We start from the raw sequence: 26,694 nt of genomic DNA, 5'->3' as shown, positions 1-26,694 counted from the left end.
TCCCACAAGCGTGATGCGGACGGGGATCCACCCACTCCGCTAGTAGCTCGCTCCTATTTTACGGGTCCTCGCTTGTGGAGAGCTCCGGCACACGGATCCGGGTGCTGCTCTGCAGTTCGCCAGATGTCTCTCCTTCCCTCTGTTTGGCCACCCTGACACTCGCTGGCCCGCAGCAGCGGCTCTTCAGTCACGGCGGGTTATGCCGGGCTTGCGCCTCCGTCGATCCTGGATGCCGGGCCTGGCTGGCAGTGTTTTTATATGGCGGGTGCCATTTTCCCCCGAGCTCGCTGTGCCTCGATCCTCGAGGTGCCGCCTCAGCGGGGGTTTGCAGCCATCTGAAACCTCAGGCGAAGGTGTAGTCAGCTATCATCTGCACTTGGGGGGATTTGCAGGAGAATTTAGTAAAGCAAGGTTATAGATTTACGGCAGAATGTTGGGCGCATCGACGGAGCTGTCGGAAACACGTCTTCCTCACATGGCGGTTAGCCATGCCCCCCTGCACACACTGACGTTTAAAATGATTCTATCCAAGCTCCCGAATGCAATGTTACATTTAGCTGCAAAGCTGCTTTTCCTTATACTCTAGTAATCCCTCGAATCCATATCCCCCACGACCCTACTAAACTATATAACCTATTTATTCTTCCTAGAGCCCACCCAAACCTTACTCCCTCATGTCACCTTAGAAATGTTGGTGCAGTGAAGCAGCAATTGCAGTGCTCGGGCCAGGTCTATATGGTGGTATAGAATACCAATAAATATTGAAATGTAAGTCTGAGGATTCTTGGCATAATTATCACAATTGGAAAGTTTACAGGAGCTGTGCATGCAACAGATCAAATTGCCTAGTGGGTGAATGTACCTGCTGTAGAGAGCTGCGTACAACCTTCAAGTGACAAGATTTGAATCCTGGAAATATTGCCTAGGCCCTTCATCGTTATGAGGCCGGCTCGCACTGGCCTATAGGGCAACAGGGCAATGCCCTGTTGAGGAGAACCATCTCCAGTTCCGGAAGCACCTCAAAACCTTCCTCTTTGCTTCTGCTTTCTCTCTCCCTCTCCCCTGCTAAATCACTGAAACTGTACTGAATCAGCAACTGGGTCACTCGCCAATCTCGGCACTTGGCCCAGCCACTCTCCCCTGCACTGCCTCCCTGGCAACCCCTGCACTACGGGACTGTCTCTGTATCCCTACAGCCCCTCTTCCCAGCACTTGTCTGCACTTATCCTGCACTTGCCATCAGCTGGCCCTTATTATTTATCTTGCATTTTACTAATCACCTTGTACTGCACTTACCCCTCTCCCTTTCCCCCTTGCACTTTTCCCGTCCCCCCTACCCATGCACTTGCGCGATCTGAATGACACCTGGCCTAGTAGAATATTTTGTCTGTCTCCCCATGTTCCCCCCTCCCTGCCTCGTCGCGCCTTGAAACACTTGTGTATAGGCGCGTTACAAATGCCATATCATATCATATCATATCATGCCAGAACCAAAAATACAAAATGCTATTTTGGGCCAATTTCTGGGTCAAAGTGGGCCACATGTTTGGCCAATGTGGGCCAGTTTTATGAGTTTCTTCACTATGCGGCTAGCAGTTTCGACCATTATTGCCGGAAAATATTCTTTAAATTGCACGATTGGTATCACATTGTATCCAAAAAAATCCTTCTTAGGTACTATTCAAGCAGTCTGTCACAAAAGGAATGAATTGCCATTCAGAACTGCGGGCCACTATTTCATTGGTGCCCGAGACAATTGTATGCCCCAGTCCGACCCTGTTATGAGGTCAATGAAATACGTGTCATACCTGCTGGCTAATATTTGTCGAACCTTTTAAAGTGCCAGGCACTGCAGCGGCAGCTTTGTATATCAGTTATTGATTATTTATATCCCAGCCAGCGTGGCCTCCTCTATCTGTTAACCTTGCAGGTACTGTTTCGAAATGCCGCTGTGACACTCAGCTCACCTTTAGGGATCTGTCGCCATAATGTGAATTCCCAGGGAAAATGCTCCTGGGACGAAGCATAAGCGCAGGCACTGATATAAACGCGTTACACAATCACGAATTGCAATCTATCCCCTTTCATGGCAACCTGGTGGGGAGATTCTGGGGCAAGTAACAGGTGTCGTTTTGAAAGCACAGCAGCTCGACCCGGAGTAGCATATGGCGATTTATAATGGTACTTTGTGGTAAATAGAGGCAGCCATGAAACATGAAAAAGACTATGGGCCTGATTCACAGAAGAGTTTTATGATGGTGCAATCCCATTGGAAATCGCTCTGTGAATCAGGGCCAGGATCTTATCAGAATTGAAGTGGCTGTGGGAGGCCCACCCTCAAATGTGGGGTGTCATCCTGCAACCCAGAGCGCTCGCAGGCGCAGAAGCCTGGAGCTAGAACACCTGGAGGTCTAGCACAGGCCAGCGGAAGTGCACACCTCACAGCGGGGAGCCGGGTGTTGAGAAAGCAGTGTCAGAGATGTTTAGTGCCTCATGCAGGCTCAGAAGTAGAGAGCTAAATGCATGTGGCCACACACTCATGCAATCGGATGGAAAGAGCTGTGATTGAAGCACAGTTGCTCTAAAGCTTACATTGTAAAAGCTGACTGATGTTTGTCATAACTTTTCAAGCAATGCGGGACACAGCTGCCTCTCCAGAAGTGACCCCCACTATTTATTTGTTGCATTATTTGCTCTCAATCTGAAGTATGTAGTCATGCAGTTTTGAAACCATGGATGCATAGATCTTTTTGGGGCCGACAGTGCCATGTTGTGATACTTTATACCCCTCCGACCTGACCATTTTCTTTACTCCCCCCACTCTCAGCCTACCTACAGTGGACCTTGGCTTTCTTCTTTGCTCGTCTTCTCTGACCCCTTTCCCGCGTATCACACTATTGTACATTTCAATATGCAGCCCCTGCACCCTCTATTCCTCCTCTCTGCTCTGCAATGACCAAGAGGAAATGTAGGCAGGACTCTCTTGCCCCTTACCGTGACGGTGTGAGGACCCCTTTCCTGTCTCTCTTCCCATAGTCCCACCTCTTTCATTAACCATGCTTTTCTGACATGACCAATGCACTTATAACTCCTTTTACCAACACTATACTGCATGCACATTCATACCTTCCTGCCCCCCTCCCGTCCTCAGCCATGGATTACCCCCGAGAACCTTGTGCTGACCAGGGGTGTTTCTAGGTCTGGAAAAGATCCGGGGCTACACTAATGTCAGGACTGTCGGGACTGGGGGCTAGCCAGCCTTTTGGTTGTACCCCTGAGCTTCTATCTGGGGCTACAACCAAAAGACCCGGGGCTATAGCCCCCTTAGCCACCCCCTAGCAACGCTTGTGGTGCTGACCTTGCTGTTTCTATCCAGACCCACAAAACATACATGCGCCATGACCTATCACACTGGGCCAAATAATGGACTCCTAACCTACGAAAAGTCCCTGGCTACTGTCTTCTCTGCACTGGATGCTGTCAAATCCTCTTACTTCATAAACAGAATCTCCTCCCAAAGCAATCCATGTTCAACCTGCCAGTGAAGCTTGCATGGCCCCCTCCACACCACTGACCCAAACTGAAAACCGAAACAGACAAAAGGAAGACTAAACTGGAAAGGACATGGACAGCCCTAGAAATAACGCGGAAGCTCCCACGGCACCTGGACGGGCGACACCAGATAGACTGGAACTCAGGCGACATGCACGGAGGCCGAGTCAACTACCCCACCCGCCCCTTAGTTACCACCAGGTACCACAGTGTTGTGGAATTGCTGAGATATTGGCAGTTAGCACACAACCTGACTTGTTGACATTGGCAGGTGCACGGGCCGCAGGAGTATGAAGGTAGGACAGGTGGGGCTATGAGAGGGCCTGATAGAGGCGGGTACAAGAGAAGTAAGGAACTTTGAAATTCAGAGGGACCCAGATCAGGACAGGTGCATTAGGGGAGACTACACAAGCCCAGCGCCTCAATTCAGGATAAAGATGCCAACTTACCAACTCCACTAACAATTTCCCCTCTACATACACCTCTCACATTCCAAACCAACACAACCGACACCTACAGCACAACAAACCGCACAAACTTCACTACATTGCAACAACAAAACATACAAGATACATAGACTCGCACAACAGTACACGACGACTACCGGCCACAAACACCCCAGGCCCAGCCAACGGACCGACCGGGCTGAGGCCGCCAACAGCACATCACTGCTCTCTTGCACTTTTCAAGCTCCCTCCCACTAACCCCCCCTCCCTTCCTCTTTCAGAGCCGCCAGAGCGCCAGGGGACCACTCTAGTGGTGATAGTGCGCGGTACAAATGCCCTTTAACATTACCATTAACATACCAATAACTGCTTGGGAAGCGTGTTTATGAATCTCCAGGTTGCCCTCAATATTAAAGATGCAGGTAATTGTTCTGCTACAGCGAGCTTAGAGGGGGCCAGCCTATGATCTACCTGTGCCAGTGTGTGAATGAAACTTGCACTGCACTGACCCCTCCTGTGCCAGTATCCCTGTGTCAAGGAAGCTTGCACGTGTCCTGACCGTGCTGTACCTGCTTGTGAAGAAAGTATAGTCTGGCACTGCCCACGCTATGGTGTTTGTAAGGCTAATTTCGCGTTTATGTCCATTGGTCTTTCTTTTGTTGCTCGAATCATTTATCTTTAATTTCTTTGCTTGAATTATTTTGTTAGAATGCGAGGGTGAGGGGGGTGGCGAATGGCTCCCACACCCTATGACTGCCCCTACATGCCCTCTGCCACCACCAATTTTGCCGAACCCTACTCACCATCCACATTTCTGGGGGGAAATTCGAGCAGAAAAATTCGAGCCCAAATGATTCGAGCAAAAATAAAATGATCAATAGACCTTCTGTGGAAAGCACCACTGGCCGTGCCCATGCTGTATTAACACCTTCAACGAGATCCCACTGCGTATCGGTAGTCAGCTGCAGTTCCTCCCATGCTCCTGGTAGTGCTGAGCCTGCTGCAGTAGGCCTAGGTATTCCAATGGCCACCATCACCTCCCTACGCACATTCAGCACCTCATCGCCGAGTATTAGGACAGGTGTAGATGATTCATTGTGTGACGTGTCATCGAGGCCTGCTATGTGATGATATCCTCATGTACCTCTGATGAGCCTCTCTGCTGTACAGCTTTCGCCTTTCCACCAGAACTTTCTGCAGTCACTTCTTCGCTCTTATTTTCCCTACGTGCAGTGCTCTTCCCCTCCTCAGGTGCCTGCGTCACAGAGATTTCTGCTAGACCGACAGGCAGCACAACATTTCAGGTTTGTCGATTCCGTCTATACTCCCTTGCTGCTACCGAAAACATTTTATTGGAGGCATTTTTTTTACTAAAAACAATTACCTAAAAAAAATATTTTTAAACATATATATATGAGGGGGGAGGGGGTAAGGGGTTAAAAGAGGTGGGGAGGGGGTTCGGAAGTGGTTACAAACACGGTGCACTGGGGAGCTTGGGGAGATGGGCCTCCCCAAAATATATATATTTTTTAAATCCATAGTTTGTCGGTAAACTTTTTTCGGTAAAAATGCCTTGCAGAAAACATTTTGCAGGTGTTCTGTTTGTAGCACCTCACTTGAATTTCACAAGGGGCAATCCTAGACTAACCATCATTCCAAGATGGACAGTCTGATACACTCTTTCAAAATACCTCACTGGGAGTGGGAGAGGGGACAAATAGCACCAGTGAGGATTCCTGTATGCTTTGCATTAAATCACAGAGCATTTCAGGATTATAACCATGATCAGAGATCTCTACATTTGATAAACAAGTCTGTGATAAAAGGATTGTATGTGTGAATCTCTAAATGTATAACTGATGCTTGGCTTGGTGCTTACATCACGGTTCACAATACACACCCTAAAATTAAAATGATTGTAACCATAAACCATACATGCCCATTTAGACAGCTTACGTGTTTGGATGCAAGTATAACATGGCTGCAACAAAAGCCACTCAAATGGGGTACAAGGGCTCATTTGCTTCTTGTTTCTGAAGAATTTTAGAGGAGGCAAGGCTGGGTCTCAGTGTGGGCATGCCCAACCCCAATACAGAAACATCTTTAGGGAATTATATCTACAGACAGGGAAGGATACCGCACAAGTGCGATCCAATAAACAATGCACAGAAGGCTATACAGAAATGATTGTACCTCTTTCAAACTTTAGCCTGAGCAGTAATAAGCTAATGAAGCGTTTTAAACAAAACCGGCTTCTAATGCATGGTAAAGGGTCCACAGTTCCCCAGCCACTACCTTCTCACTATTACGCAGGCATCAGGGATAATTTCAGTACAAAAGAGCAGGCCCATGCTTTATCTAACAGAGCTGACATTAGCATCTCTTAGTGCTGGCCTGCAACTAGTGAAAATCATGGGTGGCAATGTAGAAAGGGCGTTAGGCCTAGTGGATTTACAATTTGAGGCAACTTCTTTGATTGCTTTATGTGTTTAATTGTGGGCACATTATGGGATACTCCTCTGAGTCATATACACAAAACCCTTCAGTGTGCTCTTGTATGGACAATGGGCACATCAGACAAAAACCAGGTGTATGTGCTGTTTCATAAGGAAGCACCACATAGAAGCCATTAACCAACAGGGTGGTGACTTGTGCAGCGCACAAATCATTGCTGCACACATATCACTGCATTGATTTGCCATGGACTACTGTCTGCATGGTGACACACAATTAACCCTCATTTCCTAATAAAGTTGCCAAGTGACATTGAGTTGCCTCTGGTTTGCGCGCTAGACAGTGGCTGGCTCGTTTAGACAATTAAAAGACCTTTGATGCTGAGCAGATGCATTTAGTCAATGTCCCAAAGCAGCCACTAGAATACTTAAGCCAGACAGTTAGAGTTAACCTTCCCATGGATGCCCCGTATCCAACTAAAAAGTAATATACAAAAAATAAAAAAAGTTTGGTGGTGTCAAATAAAAAGACATGAAAATAAAGAAAATAGTTTAAAACGTTTCTGTGTGCCACGTTAATTCTCTTTGAAGAATGCATAGGTTTGGTCAGAAAATACTTGTGCTGGCTTGGTGAATGAAAATGTCCCATGTTCAGTTCTTAACACTGAAATGTTAAGCACATACTGTGTAAAAACAATTGCTTGTTAAGTGAGCCAAACTTACATACATTTCCCCACTTGAAAGGCTGTCATTTGTTTGCATATTCCGAAAGATCGCAGTCATCCACAAGTCGGCAGAGAGCAGCCAGCCGCACATTGCAGAGGCGCGCTCACCGGCACAGCAGGCTGCTCAATCTGTTGTCCGGCAAACTAAGAAGCAGCTTTCTGAATGGGCCCCTTACTGCACCCACCTCCTGAGTTATTTAGCTCTGCACCCCAGGCCTTCGCCTGCTCCGCCCGAGCCCAGAAACGGGGCTGCATGCTCGGCACCGGGGCATTTCAACCCCTCACCTCAAATTGACATTGAATTCACATGTGCCACCGCACCTTGCAGAGGCCTCTGTGACTCAGCCAAATAATGCTTAGTGGCTTTTTAAAAGTTGACATTCAGGATTTTAGCACCATGCTGGCTGTCTTTCTTTGTTTTTGCTGTGCAGAGGCCAACATACCTGCTCTGGTGTAATCTGCAGCTGCTCACAACCTCCATCCACTGCTCTGTGTAGGATTTTGCCACAAAATGAAGCTGAAATAGCGGCTTATGGTATGCAATATTCTATAAATGCACATATTTAATTTTCAAACTAAAAGTTGTGTCACTTGAATTGTGTACTTGCCAGCCAAAGACAGACCCCTTCAAAAGGTGTTAAACAAATTGTGATATGTTTACATAGTTTAGTCAACTTTCTGTTCTTTGGTGTGGCGCAGGGAATGTGCTTGGCGATTAATGAAATCCACTGTGGGGCTCATTATATACAACCTCTTTGATAAAACCCTTAAATCATCCATTGACATTTCCGTTAGGAAGCATTTCCATTACAATCTATGCACCACACAGCTGCCTCAGATGGGGGTTTCCTGCTGTATGCAGAGGGGGCAAACATCATTTGGAAATGGGCCTCCATGCATCTTCAGCCTGACCTGCATGTGCAACAAGTGAGACTTCAATCACAGACACCAAGACAGCAAAGAAATGAAGGGCACGAGGACTGAGAGAGACAGAGAGACTGCAGAGACAACCACACAGGGAGAGGGAGACTTCATGAATATGTTTTTTAGGGAGGGGGCACTGTCAGGCTCAGATTGACCTATAGGGCAATACCCGAAACAAAAATGCAAAGTGCTAGTGTGGGCCACTTTTATTGGTCAAAGTGGGCCACTTTTTTAGTCAATGTGGGCCAGTTTGATGAGTTACTTTATTATGCGGCTAGTAGTTTTAACCATTGTTGCTGAATAAATCTCTATATATGTATAAGTAAACATTTGTGGGTTTGTGGCTTCAGGTATGTCCCCTGTACAATTCCACACCGTTTGACCAATCTGCACCACATTTTGCACCGTCATCTGTTAGGTCCATCCGGACATTACTTGCTACATGACATCTGGAAACCCCACCCCTTTCCCCGGATTTCAGCAAAAGTGCAAATTTGGGTGTGGGTTTGTGGGTTTCTGGCTTCGCATATGTTCCCAATAAAATTCCACACCGTTTCACAAATCTGTACCAAATTTTGCACAGTTACCTGTTAGGACCCTCCGGACATTACTAGCTACATGACATTTGGACACCCCACCCCTTTCCCAGGATTTCAGCAAAAGTCTCTGGGTTTGTGGCTTGGCGTATGTTCCCTATGCAATTCCACACTGTTTCACCAATCTGCACCAAATTATGCACAGTGACCTGTTAGGACCCTCTGGACATATTACTGGCGATGTGACATTTGAACACCCCACCCCTTTCCACGAATTTCACCAAAAGTGAAAATGTGTGGGTGGGTTTGTGGATTCACATATGTTCCCTATACAATTCCACACTGTTTTGCATTTCTGCAGCACACTGGCTTTCAATGGTCACATAGAAGCATGTTGTATTACACAGTAAATCCAATGTGGAGTTGAGGAATGTTGAAGAGATGTTATAGAGGAGAATACGACCTCAAATTAAAAATACCCCAAACTACATTATTTGGATGTCACTTGAAGAGTGAATCCCTGCTTTTGTGAGAGATACGGAATGCAATCAATGTCTACAGAGAAAAAGAAAACCATCAACGCGGAGTGAGAAGCCGCGCGCATAAAGACAGAAACACCACGTGAGTATAAAAGCTGTATAAGTACCCGAAGACCTCTTGAGCAAAGGTTTCAACCATAGAACTAAAACTTGATAAACGCAAACAGCACTAAAGGAAAAAATATAAAAAATCAGAAAGAATGAACAAAAATGTAATGAGAAAGGGTCAGAGGAAAACTGAATGCCTCTTGGGTACATTTATATACCCGATAGTATAGTGGCTTACCAATCGTGATTTCAAGAGGTCTCCAAAGTCCCAAGCAGAAAGAAACTGTGGTCGTAAGAACTCCCACGTGTCTGCCTACTAACAATGCCAATCAATAATGGATTTAAAAATAACGCGACTCATGATCAAGTGATGATAGAATCACCGTAATTACGTCATTCTGTACAACCTCGCTATGCTGCTAGATGTTTAAAAACAACGAGAAAAGAAAAAAGACTGAGGAAAAAAGCAAAACTAACACTAGTTATATACTGAGTGTTCAGTAAAACAGATAGAAATACATGGGTGCAAACATCATAAATGAAAGTAAAGGAGGGTGATAAAGAAAAACCCTTAGGGGAAAAAGTACTACATAAAATATCTAGCCAAAGCAAATAAAAATGTTTTCTTTAAAACCATATAACCAAATTGAATATTAAATAATAAATCCTACTTAGTGAAAAATAAAAAAAGAATAACTATGCATGGAAATCAACATTTCTGCGCTTCACATTTACAATATACATGCAGTGTAATCAAAATTAACATAAGCAGTAATAGATAAGATAATTATCAAACTTGCACATAATCAAAGACATTGTTGAATGTATATTTCCACTGTACAGTACACTATCAGGACTGTAACTCAAATATACAAGATCCCTAAAGATCTTCAAGAATCTACTCATTTATACATTATAATTTTTCTAGACCAATAGTAATTATCTATATAAATAAAAATGTAAATGTTTGTTTGTTCAAAATCCTAAATCTCTAATAAATTCTTCACTGATTGTTTTGAAATTTTGACATAATGTTGCATTTGCATAGGCGTATGTTTTTATATACCTACTATACATAGATGTCACACCTGTGACAGGTAAAAACATGCTTTTTCTGAAAAACAGCGCCATCTGTTGGATGTAAAGCAACACACGCTATACTAAATATTTTACTGAAAAACAGCGCCGTCTGTTGGACGTAAAAGCAACACACGCTATACTGAACATTTTACGATTCCATTTCAATGTTTTTGATTTAGAATGGCTCAAATACGTGCCGAGGAAGCAGCAGATGTGCAGCCAGACTTCAGGATGCATGGTTGCGAGCATGGTGATTGCGTTCTGCAGCTTCAGATCTGCTTCGTTCTCAACAGAATGAACACGACAGGCTGAGAGTGGCTGAGAGATGTCAATGAGAAACAGCAGATCAGCGTCAAACACGACTCCGTGCTCAGTAATCACACGATTACAATCGCCTTGCATTCCGGTACAACCCAGCTGATGATTATAGTTTCAGCCGGCATGTTCTCATCGGCACCATGACTCGGCACCATGACTGAAGTGTGTCCTTATTGCAAGGCTCTAAAATTTAATGGAGAAACGAGAGGAATGTGTTGCACTGCTGGAAAAATTAAACTGCCTCAACTGGGAGAACCGCCAGAGCCATTAAAAACTACCCACAAGCATTGTGAAATTAATCATATAAGAAACGTGCGCTTTCTCTTTTCTTTCTTTTCCATTTAACCAGACTGGACCACAGCAACGCGTGGCCGGGGACAGCTAGTATACTAATAAAACATGAATGCTGGATTTCCGCAAGGACTGAACCTTTTAGTCAAAGGTAAGGGCCTAATGATCAAAGATGAAGGATTCTCCTGGACACTGTATTCGAATGAGAGACAGTTATTATAATTATATGTAATGTACAGAAAAATGTAAACAGAGCAAACACAGCTTACTCGGATAAAGCAGTGCAAGGGAAAAAAACGCTTTGCTCATGCCTCTTGGTGGGATAGTGTCCAGAATTGTAATCCAGAATGCTTCATGTGGAAGAAATTTCCTCCCCATGCCGTCACCCCTCACAGAACACTTAACTACTTCTAGAATTGTAAAGTGCATCTGTGAAATATGATGACCTTTATCAATGAAGTTTCTCACCATAGGGGATTCCTGGTTATGCATTCTGATATTAGATTTGTGCTCCACCAACCTCTCTCTTGCCTTCCTGAGGTTTGTCCTATGTATAACAATCCACAAGGGCATTTGATGGCATACACATCGTTTGTTGAAAGACATGTCGCATCATCTTCAAGGCAGATTTTCTTGCCCGAGTGTGGATGTAAGATATAATTTCCATTTGTAATGTTATTGCAACAACTGCAATTAAAACATGGGAAAGTGCCCATTCTCTGTTTTACTTTCACTTTGGGAAGGAGAGTCAGAGGAGGGAAAGCATACAACAGCCCTATCTTTCATCAAAACCACTTCACATGCTCCCTGAAATGGGACCTGGAAATTATTAGGGGAAAAGGTAAAGAAGTCCACCTCCAGATACCCGACCCTCTTGCTTTCTGCTGAAAGGTTATTTGCTTCAGTTCTCTGGAGGGGGGGGAAGGAAATAACCTCCTCAGATGGTCCACCTTCATTTTATCCACTTTTTGGATATGATTGGCTTTGACGGATAAAGGATTGTGCTCTGCTCAGTTCTCTATTACTTCTGCTACTTGAATCAGGTACCTGAAGTGTGTGCCCCCATGACAGTTCACATAAGCCATGGTTGTGGTAGTGTCCATTCTTATTACTGTTGGTTTTCCTATGATATTTTCCACAAATGCTTGGAGGGCTCCATGAATGGCTGATAGTTTTCTTCAAATGGAGGACCTCGGCGCTTCCCGACTTGTCCACCTGCCCTGTGTCTGCAGTTCTTCTAGAATTGTCCCCATCCCAGACCCGGGACATCTGTTATTATTAAGATCTCGGCAGGCCAGGAGAGATGAAAACCTCATAACACATTTTCCTTCTACTGCCACCGTTGAAGTTTAAAAACAGTTCTTCCAGTATGGGAACCATTGTCTCAATATCTTGAGACTCTGGATCCCAGTGCCCAAGTAATTGCTCCATCACAGCCTCATATGAAGCCTGTGCCAGGGTACCACCAAGAGCCAGGAGGCCATGCCTCCATGTAACCGAAGCATCTGCCTTGCTGTAGAATTGCTGTTCTCTAAGACTGTCTTCAACAGAGCTTGCAGACCATTTGCCTGGTCTTCCCGGAGCACTCTTGAAGAACCACAATCTGGTACCCATGAATTTTAAGTTCTAGGAAGATGTGAGATTAGACTATCCCGGTTGATCAACCGTCCAAGCATCTTATATGTTTTACATACCCTCTTGAGATGTTCTAGCAAGCGCTGACTTGATGGGGCTCTGAGAATACAATCGTCCAAGTCTGGGAACACGAAAATACCCTCATTGTGAAGGTTTGGCACCATAGGCCCCATCACCTTTGTGAATAACGAGGGGTTGTTTTGAGACCCAAGGGCAGTATTTCTAATTGTAGGTGGCAGCCCGCCATCACAGACCTAAGGGATTTCTGGTGAGATGGGATGATTGAAATATGCATGTATGCAAAAGGTGTCTACTTTTATCATCGTAATGATCCATTGAAGGGTTTCCATCTTGAATCTGTTAGAGGCTACATCCAGCACCAGACAACATTTCCTATTCGGTTTTGGAACTGTGAACATAATGGAGTAGAACTTAAAATCCTTTGACCTCTTGGGTTCCCAGGAAATTGTGTTCTTCTTGCATAGATGCTGAATAGCTATGGTCAGCACCAGGTGCTTTGCTCAGTTTCTGTAAATACAACAGCGGGTGTTGGTGTTCTTGCACATTCTTTGTTGATACCCCTTCTTAGAAACTTGTTGACCCAGCGTCCAATGATATTGAAGAACCAGAGAAGCCTTGCCCCAGCTGGCCTGGCATCAGGGCCTATGGCATCTCACAGGGGGAAATGGCTTCCCAGTCGACTACTGTGAGCTCCGATTTGGCTCAAGTGATTTGTCAATATATTCATCGGCCCTAAATACACTCTGGGGGTCATTTTAAATAGAAGGGAAATTGCATGCAGGGAGCCGCCAAGGCTTGCTGGGCCCTTGCACGCAGTGTTAAACACTCCCAAAGCTGAGTGAAAAAGTAAAGACTAAATGAAGGCGAAATCGTCTTTACCCCACACTTTTACTCTCCGCTTTGGGAAAAATAAAACACAGCCTGACAATATGCTTTGTAAGCAGCGTTTTAAAGTAGATTCCAGCGGAATCCGCTTCTCTTTAGTAGGTTCTAATGGGAGGCGTATTCCATTGCAAGGCATTGATTTCACACAGTGTTTTAAGTGGAGTGTGAAAACGAGAGGTGGCTATACCAAGGGGTATAACTTACAGGGGGGGTGTAATCAAGGTGGGCTGTGGCCAGGTGGGCGGTCAAGGGCGCACTGCAATCATTGCTTTTGGCCTCTGCAATCATTGCTTTTAATGCACTGCAATCATTGCTTTTGGCGCACTGCAATCATTGCTTTTGTGCTCTGCCTCTCCCTTTTTTTTGTAGTTGAAGTGGGGTCGGCCCCACTTTAGGCAGGGCCAGCGCAGATTCAACTACAAAACAAAGGGGGCAGCAACGCACAATAGCACTGATCGCGGTGCGTCCCTGGACCCCCACTGTGTTCAGCACTGGAGTGTGTATGGTGCTGTACTCATTATGAAACAAATAAAACCCTCACTCTGTAAAGGGGACATCTGTCCAGCAAACATAATCAAAGACTGCGCTAAGTGCCTAGCGCCTTTCATTGCAACCTTTATCAACGCATCATTTGCCACTGGCTCAGTACCCTCCTCCCTCAAAGAAGCCTGGGTTCGCCCAATGCTAAAAAAGTTCTCTCTAGACCCAGACTCGCACAACAACTACAGGCCCATCACAACAGTGCCATTTCTGCTGAAAATCTTGGATAAGGCTGCTTATCTACAGATATAAGCGTACCTTGAATCTCACAAAATCCTAGGCAAGAGACAGTCCGGCTTTCGTCCACGCCATGGCACAGAGTCAGCGCTACTCGACCTAAAAAACCAACTCCTAAAAAATATGGATAAAGGCAAATGTGCCATTCTCCTACTCCTTGACCTGTCAGCTGCATTCATCCTAGTCGACCATAAAACCCTAAAGACACAGCTCACCAATAAAGCTCATTTCTCTACTGAAGCCACAACATGGATCTCATCCTTCCTGGAGTGTAGAGCTATGAGGGTCTACTCAGACCAAGCGTCAGCCACTCCCTCCCCCATCAACTGCAGAGTACTACAAGGTTCTTGCACCTCCCCCACACTATACAACTTATTCACACTCCCTCTATTCAACGACTTAGAAGAATTCAGCATAACATTCACCAACTATGCCGACAATACACAAATTCTTCTCCCATTAACTGGTGATTACGAACAAGACCTAAAAACCCTACAAAACACATATGCCATCATCCAGGCCTGGATGGCGGCCAACGGCCTCTGTCTCAATGGAGACAAGATAGAGATGTTACTGGTAGGCCCTAAAGAATACCTCAGCAAGCTAGACAACGAATACAGCACCTTCCTAATTGAGAACTTGGTAATCTCGGTCTCTTCTGCTGTAAAAACGCTGGGAGTATACCTAGATTCTACCTTGTCCATGGATAGACATGTTAGTTACATCTCCTCTTCAGGAGCCCTAACAACTAAAATAATCAATGCAGTAAAGCCTCACCTATTCACTATAAATTGCTAGGGCCACCATAGGTGCCAAACTGGATTACTGCAATGTCCTCCTACTAGACACTTCTGCCAAAAACATTAATAGACTTCAAATCACTCAGAACAACGCCTTGAGAGCAGCCCTCGACATTCCTAGGAGGGAACACATCTCCCTAGCAGGACAAAATACCCACTGGCTCCCAGTTAAAGAGCGCATCCAGTTCAAGACTCTCACCCTTGCCCACAGATGCATATCCCAATCTGCCGCTAGCTACCTGACTGAACGTATACAACAAGTTCAGACACTCAGACCCAAAAGGGACTTGTACGCTAACCAACTCTCAGTCCCCAACTTCAATAGAGCGAAAGCTGGCGGCTCGAGTTTCGAAGTCCTAGCGCCAAAAGCTTGGAACTCCCTACCCTCCAAACTGAGAGCTGAATCATCCCTCACAGCCTTCAGAAAGTAACTGAAAACCACTTTATTTAAGTGATTCCCACTTAAAATACTACTGCAATATGAACAATGTCTGTATTGTACAACTGTATCATGCTCACTGTTCCCATGTAACCTTGGAACTTTAGGGTGTCCAGTCATAATGTCGAACCAATAATGTCGAATTACAAAAATGTCGAATCCAAAAAGTCGAAAACAAAAATGTCGAATTTTTATTTTTTTTATTTATATATTTTTTTGGGCTCCGGGGGTAAAAAAAAGGGGTAAAACAAAAAAAAAATTAAAAAAAGGGGGGTTAGGGGGGTGGACCCCCCCATTTCGAAAAAAAAGCAACCAAAAAAAAAAATTCGACATTTTTGTTTTTGACTTTTCTTTTCGACTTTTTGACTTTCGACATTATTGGATTCGACTTTTTGACTATAAACCAAACTTTAGCTATGTCTGTAATTATGTCTCCATTGATCTTGTGATACTCACCCATGCCAAGTAAAGATTGTTTTAACAGCGTCACGATGCCCTAGGGCAGCTGTGCGCTTTAAAAATACAAATAAATAAATAAATAGGTGTGATGCTTGTGCATGTGTTTGGTGGGAAGGACTGAGAGATGGGACTCAGCCGCTGCCCACCAATCAGATGCACAAGCATCACACCTAAAACCGAAAAGGCCATGCACACATGAATGCTGAGTGCTGGCTGGGGCTAGTGATAAGCTTATGTAAGCCCCAGCAAGGACCAGGCTCAATACCAATTTTTGGAGACTGCCGGCGCTCTGCCCTGTCTAGTCCCCGCCCACTTAAAGCCCTGATTATAAATCTCATGCAGACGTAAAACCAAATGCTCTCCTGAGATGGAGGAGGAAAGCAAAGCTATCTCTGCTTTGCTGACCTCCTATGCCTCATAATGGCAGAACGTGTGCTGGAGTGTAAAAGTAAAATGTAAAAGCATTTTAAGCTTTACTTGTATGCTACAGCATCTCATAAAAGAACCCCCTTTGTCCTCTAATGAATTTCCAAATAACAGGCGCTCTTCAAACGGAATCTGAAAGTTGTCGTTTTCTGATGAGCAGCGCTGCACCAGTCTTGGAAGTGTAAATGCATGCCCTCATGACCACGACCCCATACTTATATGAGATATGCTAATCCCCAACATAGGCCAAGTCAGACAAACGCTCCACCTGGCACTGCAAGTCCTCTTGAATAGGTGCCCGATGTGTCCCCGCCTCAATCGCAGTGGAAAGCTGCACACAGCCTCCGGTCGCTTTTTGTGCTGCATCATATGCATAAGTGCTAGTTCATATGCACAGGTGTGGCTCTGCATAGTTCTACATCCTTGATACTTGCCCTGATCTGGCGCATGCACGACCTCTTCTTGACATCCCATAGAACTGGCAATCTAGGAAATAACTCAAGCAGAAGCCTCTTTGCCCAAATGCCACCCTCACAGCCCCCCACACCCTCCTCTTTATCCTTTTCCTGGTGGACACAGAATAGGAAGAAGACGAAGAAGAATCAGAGCTGCTGGAAGATGAGGTCTGTTACACTTATGCTCCCCCACACCCCTACACCCCCCTTTTTATCCTTTTCCTGGAGGACACTGAACAGGAAGAAGAAGATGATGAATCAGAGCTGCTGGAAGATGAGGTCTGTTACACTTATGCTCACACCCCCACACCCACCTCTTTATCCTTTTCCTGGAGGACACTGAATAGGAAGAAAAGAAGAAGATGAATCAGAGCTGCTGCAAGATGAGGTCTGTTACACATATGCTCCCCCACACCCCCCTCTTTATCCTTTTCCTGGAGGACACTGAATAGGAAGAAAAGAAGAAGATGAATCAGAGCTGCTGCAAGATGAGGTCTGTTACACATATGCTCCCCACACCCCCACACCCCCTCTTTATCCTTTTCCTGGAGGACACTGAATAGGAAGAAAATAAGAAGATGAATTAGAGCTGCTGCAAGATGAGGTCTGTTACACATATGCTCCCCCACACCCCCAGACCCCCTATTTATCCTTTTCCTGGAGGACACTGAATAGGAAGAAAAGAAGATGAATCAGAGCTGCTGCAAGATGAGGTCTGTTAAACGTATGCTCCCCCACACCCCCACACCCCCCTCTTTATCCTTTTCCTGGAGGACACTGAATAGGAAGAAAAGAGGAAGATGATTCAAAGCTGCTGCAAGATGAGGTCTGTTACACATATGCTCACACCCCCACTCCCCCCTCTTTATCCTTTTCCTGGAGTACACTGAATAGGAAGAAAAGAAGAAGATGAATCAGAGCTGCTGCAAGATGGGGTCTGTTACACTTGTGCTCCCCCACACCCTCACACCCCCTTCTTTATCCTTTTCCTGGAGGACACTGAATAGGAAGAAAAGAAGAAGCTGAATCAGAGCTAATGCAAGATGAGGTCTGTTACACTTATGCTCCCCCACACCCCCTCTTTATCCTTTTCCTGGAGGACACTGAATAGGAAGAAAAGAAGACGATGAATCAGAGCTGCTGCAAGATGAGGTCTGTTACACATATGCTCCCCCACACCCCCACACCCCCTCTTTATCCTTTTCCTGGAGGACACTGAATAGGAAGAAAAGAAGAAGATGAATCAGAGCTGCTGCAGGATGAGGTCTGTTACATTTATGCTCCCCCACACCCCCACACTCCCCTCTTTATCCTTTTCCTGGAGGACACTAAATAGTCAGAAAAGAAGAAGATGAATCAGAGCTGCTGCAAGATGAGATCTGTTACACATATGCTCCCCCACACCCACACACCCCCTCTTTATCCTTTTCCTGGAGGACACTGAATAGGAAGAAAATAAGAAGATGAATTAGAGCTGCTGCAAGATGAGGTCTGTTAAACGCATGCTCCCCCACACCCCCACTCCCCCACACCCCCCTCTTTATCCTTTTCCTGGAGGACACTGTATAGGAAGAAAAGAGGAAGATGAATCAAAGCTGCTGCAAGATGAGGTCTGTTACACATATACTCACATCCCCACACACCCCTCTTTATCCTTTTCCTGGAGGACACTGAATAGGAAGAAAAGAAGAAGATGAATCAGAGCTGCTGCAAGAATTATGCTCCCCTCCTCTCTGGGTAGGAGAAAGTGACACTAGAAGAGGACACCTCCCAGATATGTTCTCTTCTTTGACACTTTCTTGGGTCCCATTGTTTCTCTGGAGGAACAATTTAGCATCTTCAACGTTCCAAAAACACAATGCCTGCTCTTGGCCGACCATAGATCAGTGTATACGCACGCGTTTAATTTGGCTTTTAAATATGCACCCCTTCAAGAGGATGGTAACGAGGTAACCGCCCACCTGCGTCATCCAAACGGTGCAAAGCACGACAGGGTCATTTCTGACCGCTATGCCCTTTTTTTTTAAGTGTGACAGCACACGGCAGATGTTTGAACCGCTGCTGTTGCACTTGTATTTTTGTCTCCCAAACAGGGATAAGCATGCTTTTATTGTTCTGTTAACATTGCACAATGATGGTTCTGCTCAGCCGCCAAGTAATGCAGATGTCATCTTTGTGAATAAAGTGAACTTTGCATTTCTTAAAGTGGCACAAGAAAAAAAACGGTATCCTCTGTGCATTTTTTACCCGCACAATTTGAGAGAATCTGCTCCTATATCTTTAAAACGTGTAGGGCCTTCTACACATATGGTGTCCCACGCTGACATCTCAGAGTTTGAAGCCTCAAACTTTACTGCAGCCACTGAATGATGAACATTTTAGAATACTGAAGGAAACTAGTTTCTGCTTAAAACACAGCATAAAACAATACACAAAGCACACAAGTACTGACTCCTCCACAATTGCCTGCAGGTTAGGTGCCAATTTGCAATATGTGCAAATGCTCGCAGGCGTGGAAGAAACTCACTGAGTAGAGTGGAGTGCATTTGCACATGTTCCAATTGTGGTAAGAATGGCAGTCATATTTAGTGGTGGCTCGTCCATAATCTGCAGCTGAGGAAGCACTCCTGGGCAGAACTGTCAAAGGGAAACTTGGTTTTCCTTTGGCAGTTTCTGTTCCCAAGAAATGTTTTGCTTCCCCATCCTTGCATGGGACCATGGGGCATGCAGGCTAGGAAGCTGACCTCTGATTATCTGTTGGGGGCATTCAGTCTGGCTGGGGCATTGAATTGGTAGCACTGCGGATTCTGCACACATGTGTAGGAACCAGGAAGTGGAGCCGGAGGGCGTCCGTGTTTGCTCACAAGCTGGCACGAGGAGCAGAGTCTGGACTGGAGATGATGGTAAGAAGAATGTATTTATTCTATGTATGTGTGCATGTGTGAATGCATGAGTGTTTGATGCAAGGTAGGATGATGGATGCACGCATGAATGAGCAAGTGTATGGGTGCATAAGTGAATGCTGTGTGAATGGGCAACTGAATGTTGTGTGTGTGGTGTGCCCTTGTCTGACTGTGCTTGGCTGCTGCTTTTTGTGGGGGTAAACAGCATCATGGAATTCAATTTTCTAATGGGCCTATGATACAGCAATCATGATATGTGTTGTTTCACATGGCTAGACTAGTATTTTGGAGCAGCCAGTCTAGCTATTTCTTACTTTGCTTTTCAAAAAAGGTAGCAGGCGCCCCTCCCCATTACGAACATGGCATGATAACCTGTTCTGTGGATTTTTCCCACTTTGAGAGTTCGCAGCCATCACTTTTTGCTCACTGTACCTTTCACAGATGGGAAATATTAATTTGCATATCAGTCTTTGTCCTGCCCACATGGGCAGTCCAGCACCGAAATGCTATGCCAATTCCCTTCTGAACAAGAGTACCAGCAGCAACCCCATACACGTGTTTCAGCCTTGTTGGGCCTCATCAGTGAGGTGGAGCTGTGCTTCTCTGAGCACAGTGAGCAGGGAGTCCACATCTGGTTTTCCCCAGGTAACGCAGGGTGACCAACCCCAAGTTCCTTGCAAAAATGTTTCTAAAAGGGTAGCAGGTGCCCCTCTCCAGAAAGAACATGGAATGATAACCTGTTCTGTGTTTTTTTCCCACTTTGAGAGTTTGCAGCCATCGCTTTTTGCCCACTGTACCTTTCACAGATGGGAAATAGCCGTTTGAATATCAGTCTTTGCCCCGCACACATGGGCAGTCCAGCACTAAGATGCTATGGCAATTCCCTTCTAAAAAGGAGTACCAACAGCAACCCCATACACGTGTTTCAGCCTTGTTGGGCCTCATCTGTGAGGTGGAGCTGTGCCTCTCTGAGCACAGTGAGCAGGGAGTCCACACCTGGTTTCACCCAGGTAACTCAGGATGACCAATCCCAAGTTCCTTGCAAACATTTTTCAAAAAAGGTAGCAGGCGCCCATCTCCAGAAAGAACATGGCATGATAACCTGTTCTCTGTTTTTTTTCCCACTTTGAGAGTTCGCAGCCATCACTTTTTGCTTACTGTACCTTTCACAGATGGGAAATATCCATTTGCATATCAGTATTTTTCCCGCCCACATGGGCAGTCCAGCACCGAAATGCCAGGCAAACCTCCTTTGAACAAGAGTACCAACATTAACCCCATACACGTGTTTCAGCCTTGTTGGGCCTCATCAGTGATGTGGAGCTGTGCCTCTCTGAGGGAAAAAACACAGAAAAGGTTATCATGCAATGTTCTTTCGAGAGGGGCGCCTGCTACCCTTTTTTGCATTCATGTAAGGAACTTGTGGTTGGTCACCTTAAGTTACCTGGGGGAACCCAGAAGTGGACCCCTTGCTCACAGTGCTCACAGAGGCACAGTTCCACCTCAATGATGAGGCCCAACAAGGCTGAAACACATGTATGGGGTTACTGTTGACTCTCTTGTTCAAAGGAGGTTTGCCTGGCATTTCGGTGCTGGGCTGTCCTTGTGGGCGGGACAAAGACTGATATGCAAATGCTTATTCCTCCTTTGTGAAAAGTGCAGTGAGCTAAAAGCAATGGCTGCAGACTCTCACAGTGGGTAAAAACCACAGAACAGGTTATGATGCCATGTTCTTTCGAGAGAGGGGCGCCTGCTACCATTTTTTACATTTGTGTAAGGAACTTGGGGTTGGTCACCCTAAGTTATCTGGGGGAACCCAGACGTGGGCCCCTTGGTCAAGGTGCTCAGAGAGGCACAGCTCCACCTCACTGATGAAGCCCAACAAGGCTGAAACACGTGTATGGGGTACTGTTGATTCTCTTGTTCAAAAGGAGGTTTGCCTGGCATTTCGGTGCCGGGCTGTCCTTGTGGGCGGGACAAAGACTGATATGCAAATGTTTATTCCTCCTTTGTGAAAAGTGCAGTGAGCTAAAAGCAATGGCTGCGGACTCTCACAGTGGGTAAAAACCACCAAACAGGTTATGATGCCATGTTCTTTCGAGAGTGGGGCGCCTGCTACCCTTTTTTGCATTTGTGTAAGGAACTTGGGGTTGGTCACCCTAAGTTACCTGGGGGAACCCAGATGTGGACCCCTTGCTCACTGTGCTGAGAGGTACAGTTCCACCTCACTGATGAGAGCCCAACAAGACTGAAACACGTGTATGGGGTAACTGTTGGTACTCTTGTTCAGAAGGGAATTGCCTAGCATTTTGGTGCTGGGCTGTCCTTGTGGGCGGGTCAAAGACTGGTATGCAAATGCTTATTCCTCCTTTGTGAAAAGTACAGTGAGCTAAAAGCAATGGCTGCGGACTCTCACAGTGGGTAAAAACCACAGAACAGGTTATCATGCCATGTTCTTTTGAGAGAGGGGCGCCTGCTACCATGTTTTACATTTGTGTAAGGAACTTGGGGTTGGTCACCCTAAGTTAACTGGGGGAACCCAGATGTGGACCCCTTGATCACTGTGCTCGGAGAGGCACAGCTCCACCTCACTGATGAGGCCCAACAAGGCTGAAACACGTGTATGGGGTTGCTGTTGGTACTCTTGTTCAAAGGAGGTTTGCCTGAGATTTCGGTGCTGGACTGCCCTTGTGGGCGGGACAAAGACGGATATGCAAATGGCTATTCCACCTTTGTGAAAAGTACAGTGAGCTAAATGTGATGGCTGCGGACTCTCACAGTGGTAAAAACCACCAAACAGGTTATGATGCCATGTTCTTTCTAGAGAGGGGCGCCTGCTACCCTTTTTTGCATTTGTGTAAGGAACTTGGGGTTGGTCAGCCTAAGTTACCTGGGGGAACCAGATGTGGACCCCTTGCTCACTGTGCTCAGAGAGGCACAACTCCACCTCATTGATGAGGCCCAACAAGGCTGAAACACGTGTATGGGGTTGCTGTTGGTACTCTTGTTCAAAGGAGGTTTGCCTGGCATTTCGGTGCTGGACTGCCCTTGTGGGCGGGACAAAGACGGATATGCAAATGGATATTCCACCTTTGTGAAAAGTACAGTGAGCTAAATGTGATGGCTGCGGACTCTCACAGTGGGTAAAAACCACCAAACAGGTTATGATGCCATGTTCTTTCGAGAGAGGGGCGCCTGCTACCCTTTTTTCCATTTGTGTAACGAACTTGGGGTTGGTCACCCTAGGTTACCTGGGGGAACCCAGATGTGGACCCCTTGCTCACTATGCTCAGAGAGGCACAGCTCCACCTCACTGATGAGGCCCAACAAGGCTGAAACACGTGTATGGGGTTGCTGTTGGTACTCTTGTTCAAAGGAGGTTTGTCTGGCATTTCGGTGCTGGACTGCCCTTGTGGGAGGGACAAATACTGATATGCAAATGGATATTCCTCCTTTGTGAAAAGTACAGTGAGCTAAATGTGATGGCTGCGGACTCTCACAGTGGGTAAAAACCACCAAACAGGTTATGATGCCATGTTCTTTCGAGGGAGGGGCTCCTTCTACCCTTTTTTGCATTTATGTAAGGAATTTGGGGTTGGTCACCAAAAGTTACCTGGGAGAACCCAGGCATGGACCCCATGCTCACTATGCTCAGAGAGGGGGATGTACCACTTGCAATAACATGGAGTCGTGGGGCATCAACATCTACCCTAGACTACATATTTCTATCACCCAGGCTGTTTGGGAAATGCACACAGTTTATGGTAAAATAGGGTGGTACTAGTGACCGTAGGTGTCTAGAAGCATCTTTCTCCTGGAGGTTTATGTAAAAATCTGATTTTTGGACACACTCGGTAGTGGTCAACAAGAAAAATCGTTTAGCTAAATATAAAAGAGATTGTGTTCAATTCAACAAGCTTCTTCATTCGGTTTGTGAAGTTTTCCGGGCCAATGAACTTAAGCAAAAATGTAATCCCCACGGCTTTCAGTGTTTTATATGGGCTGTTGAAAGTCCTCAGGGTGTGCTGCCATGTAAACCCCTCTCTCATGTTCATAATTCTGATGATGCCACTTGGCTTAAAAACGAGAAATGCAGTTTATGATAAACTCTGTAAGGAGGAATATTTCGGACAAGGGTAAACTTGTCGAAAGGACAAAGGCTATTCAAAAACTATAAAAGCTGGTCCAAAAAAAACTATAAAAGCACAGGATGGCTCGACTTCAGAAAGATGGAGAGCAAATGCTCAAAGCTTCAAGCGAAAAAAACATGCTTTTAGACAATAATTAATGAGGCAAATAGGAACCAAATAATAAGTCAGGCTAATATGGTGGCTGAAGTTGCTTGGGTTAACTATCTATCCACACACTATCATAAGCCGGTTGGGTTACCCGAATTTAAGATCTTAGATGTCCCTTGGCTCTTCGAGTTCTCAGAAAGAGATACTGCTGAGTTAATAAATAAGTCTTCGTCCTTCAGAGTAGCAGGACCGAAGGGTGATAAAGGGAACCCAGCAAATTATAGAGCTGTCACATTGCTCGATGTTGAGAGTAAACTCTTCGCCAAACTTTTCCTGGGAGAGCAGGAAAAATGGGCAAAGTCTAATAACATTCTGTCGAAGGAGCAGACAGGTTTTCGCAGGGGCCAATCAACATCACTTAATGGAATAATCTTGGCTGCCCTTTCTGAGAAAAAGGGCACTAAGAAAGCACCCAACCTCTATGCTGCTTTTATAGATTTGTTGAGCGCATTCGACCGAGTAAATAGAGATCCTCTTTGGACAAAATTAGACGGTTGGGGAGCTCCAAAACCAAGTGTGAACATGTTAGCATCTCTGCATGAAGGTAACACTGTCAGAATAAGGTAAAATATTGAGGGCCAACTCTCTGAACACGTTGATGTAGGCAGAGGTGTTCGACAAGGTTGCATGGTCGCTCCATTTCTATTTAATACATATTTGGCGGACTTTGGCCGAGAAATAGACTCTGCAGCATCAGCAAGTCCAAAGATCGGTCTTAATTCTATCAAATGGCTGATGTATGCAGACGATATTGTCTTCCTAGACAATACAGCGGTGGGCCAACAGAGACTCTTGAATTCCCTAGAGGCATATATGCAGAGAAATTAGTTGACTATTAATCCAGCAAAGTCAAAAATAGTAATCTTTGGGCAAAAATGCACAAAGGCCCATGGTCGCAAATCCTCTTGGTCAGTAGAAGGCAATATGATCCGAATAGTGGACGATATCCTCTGGTTCATTATAATATTTGGGGAAACGCTTGTGTGCACTGAAGGAGACTTGCATCTGTAGGATCTATTCATGAGTTACCCTATAAAACCAATTGAAACTGACTGGATTTTTACCCGATTTTTCACTAAAAGCGTGCTGTAAAATGAAACTTTGTAATCCATTATTAAAAAAAAAAACTCTCGGGGGAGAACCCCTCTGACCCCCGATCTCCTCTTGGTTGGTTTTGGCTCCCTCATTACACTCTGCCATATTTGTGGGAAATATTTACGCCCCTCCAATTAAATAATTCAACAGCCGCCAATGGAATGCAGCTGGACATACACCATGTACTAGGAGCCGACCTAGCCAGCCACACACCACATTGCAACCACACGCACCCAAATACCATGACCGCTGCATAACCACGCTGACAAGTACCCTTAACGGAGAGTCTACTATATTTTACCAACTTTTTTTGCTAATGTGAATACAATGTTGGTTAATGTCCATTTGCAAAGTATAAACACGACATTTTGCAAATGTCGTTTTCAGTGTCAATCATTATGAACTGGTGGACCAGATAGATTGAAGGCAACTATGGTGCTACCTTTCCCATAGTCAACTACCAACGAACCTTCTAGCATTCAACCCTAAACACTGAGAGGTTATGAAAATGAGAGACGTGGTGCTCTATGACGCACTAACAGTGCATCATATAACATGGTACAACATATTTTCCTTATGTGAATAACCTTGCATGGTTAACTGTGTGGGCACTACTGGATAGTAGTGGCCTTTTATCAATTGCCAGCCTCCATAGGGGCGAACTTTTGTTTTCTGATTTGTGTGTCTTTTCTTGACCTCCACAAGACACATCCTGGCTGGATGGATGGATGCCCCTTGTGCCTAGACCGGGTGAGCTTCCGAGCTTCTCCGTGGAGACAGGGCCCCTTCTCTGGGAATGACCCTTGGTGCACAGGATTAAATGGCATGTAGAGATGCCACATGAGGGGCGACAGGGCATGACTGCTGTGTGTGAGGTACTTCTGCACTGGAATGCACATTTATTAAGTATGGTGGGCGAGAACCCCCGTCTACGCTTTGGCGTAAAGAGGAGTTGCGCCAGGATGATGGAACATATGCCGTTAGACGCGCTCACTGGTACCTTATAACCAGACTCTCAAAAAGCAACGAGGTGGCGGTGGTGCTAGTGTCAGACCAGCAGTTACTGGCCAAGTTAATGTAGTTAATGACTGATTGTAGGACTGTGAATGTAGGGTCCACCATCTTTAATTTGCAGCTAACAGCTGAGCTAACGAGATCTCCCACCCTAATGCGTATCCACCCAACACCACAAATTCAACAACCCCCCCACATGCAATTCTGTGTCCAGATAACAAGCATCGCAAAAATCAAACACTTGCTGATCTCCACACAAAAAGATGACACGCCCTTTCCACCTTACCATTCACCTACACTAACCCGCACCCTGGAAGCGGGCAACATCCACAAAAGCCCCAATGCAGGTAAAGACACAGCATGGCCTGCATTGCCACCTCTGCTCTGCTCTCTTCGCTCTCCTATAACGACCCCCTTGCTACTCGCTGGACCCACGGTGCCAAGGGCCCATGCAAATGGCAAAAGCTTTGCGGGGACCGGGGCCCCGTTTCTGAGCGGTGTGTGTGCCAGTCCCTTTGGTAAGTCTGATGCGCAGGGCATGAAGACCGCAGAGAGGAGGAACGCAGCGCGCATTT

The sequence above is a fragment of the Ambystoma mexicanum genome, chromosome 9 (genome assembly GCF_040938575.1).
Source record: "Ambystoma mexicanum isolate Mex_15411 chromosome 9, UKY_AmexF1_1, whole genome shotgun sequence".
In the NCBI taxonomy this organism is placed as follows: domain Eukaryota; kingdom Metazoa; phylum Chordata; class Amphibia; order Caudata; family Ambystomatidae; genus Ambystoma; species Ambystoma mexicanum.
This window is presented reverse-complemented; position numbering follows the sequence as displayed.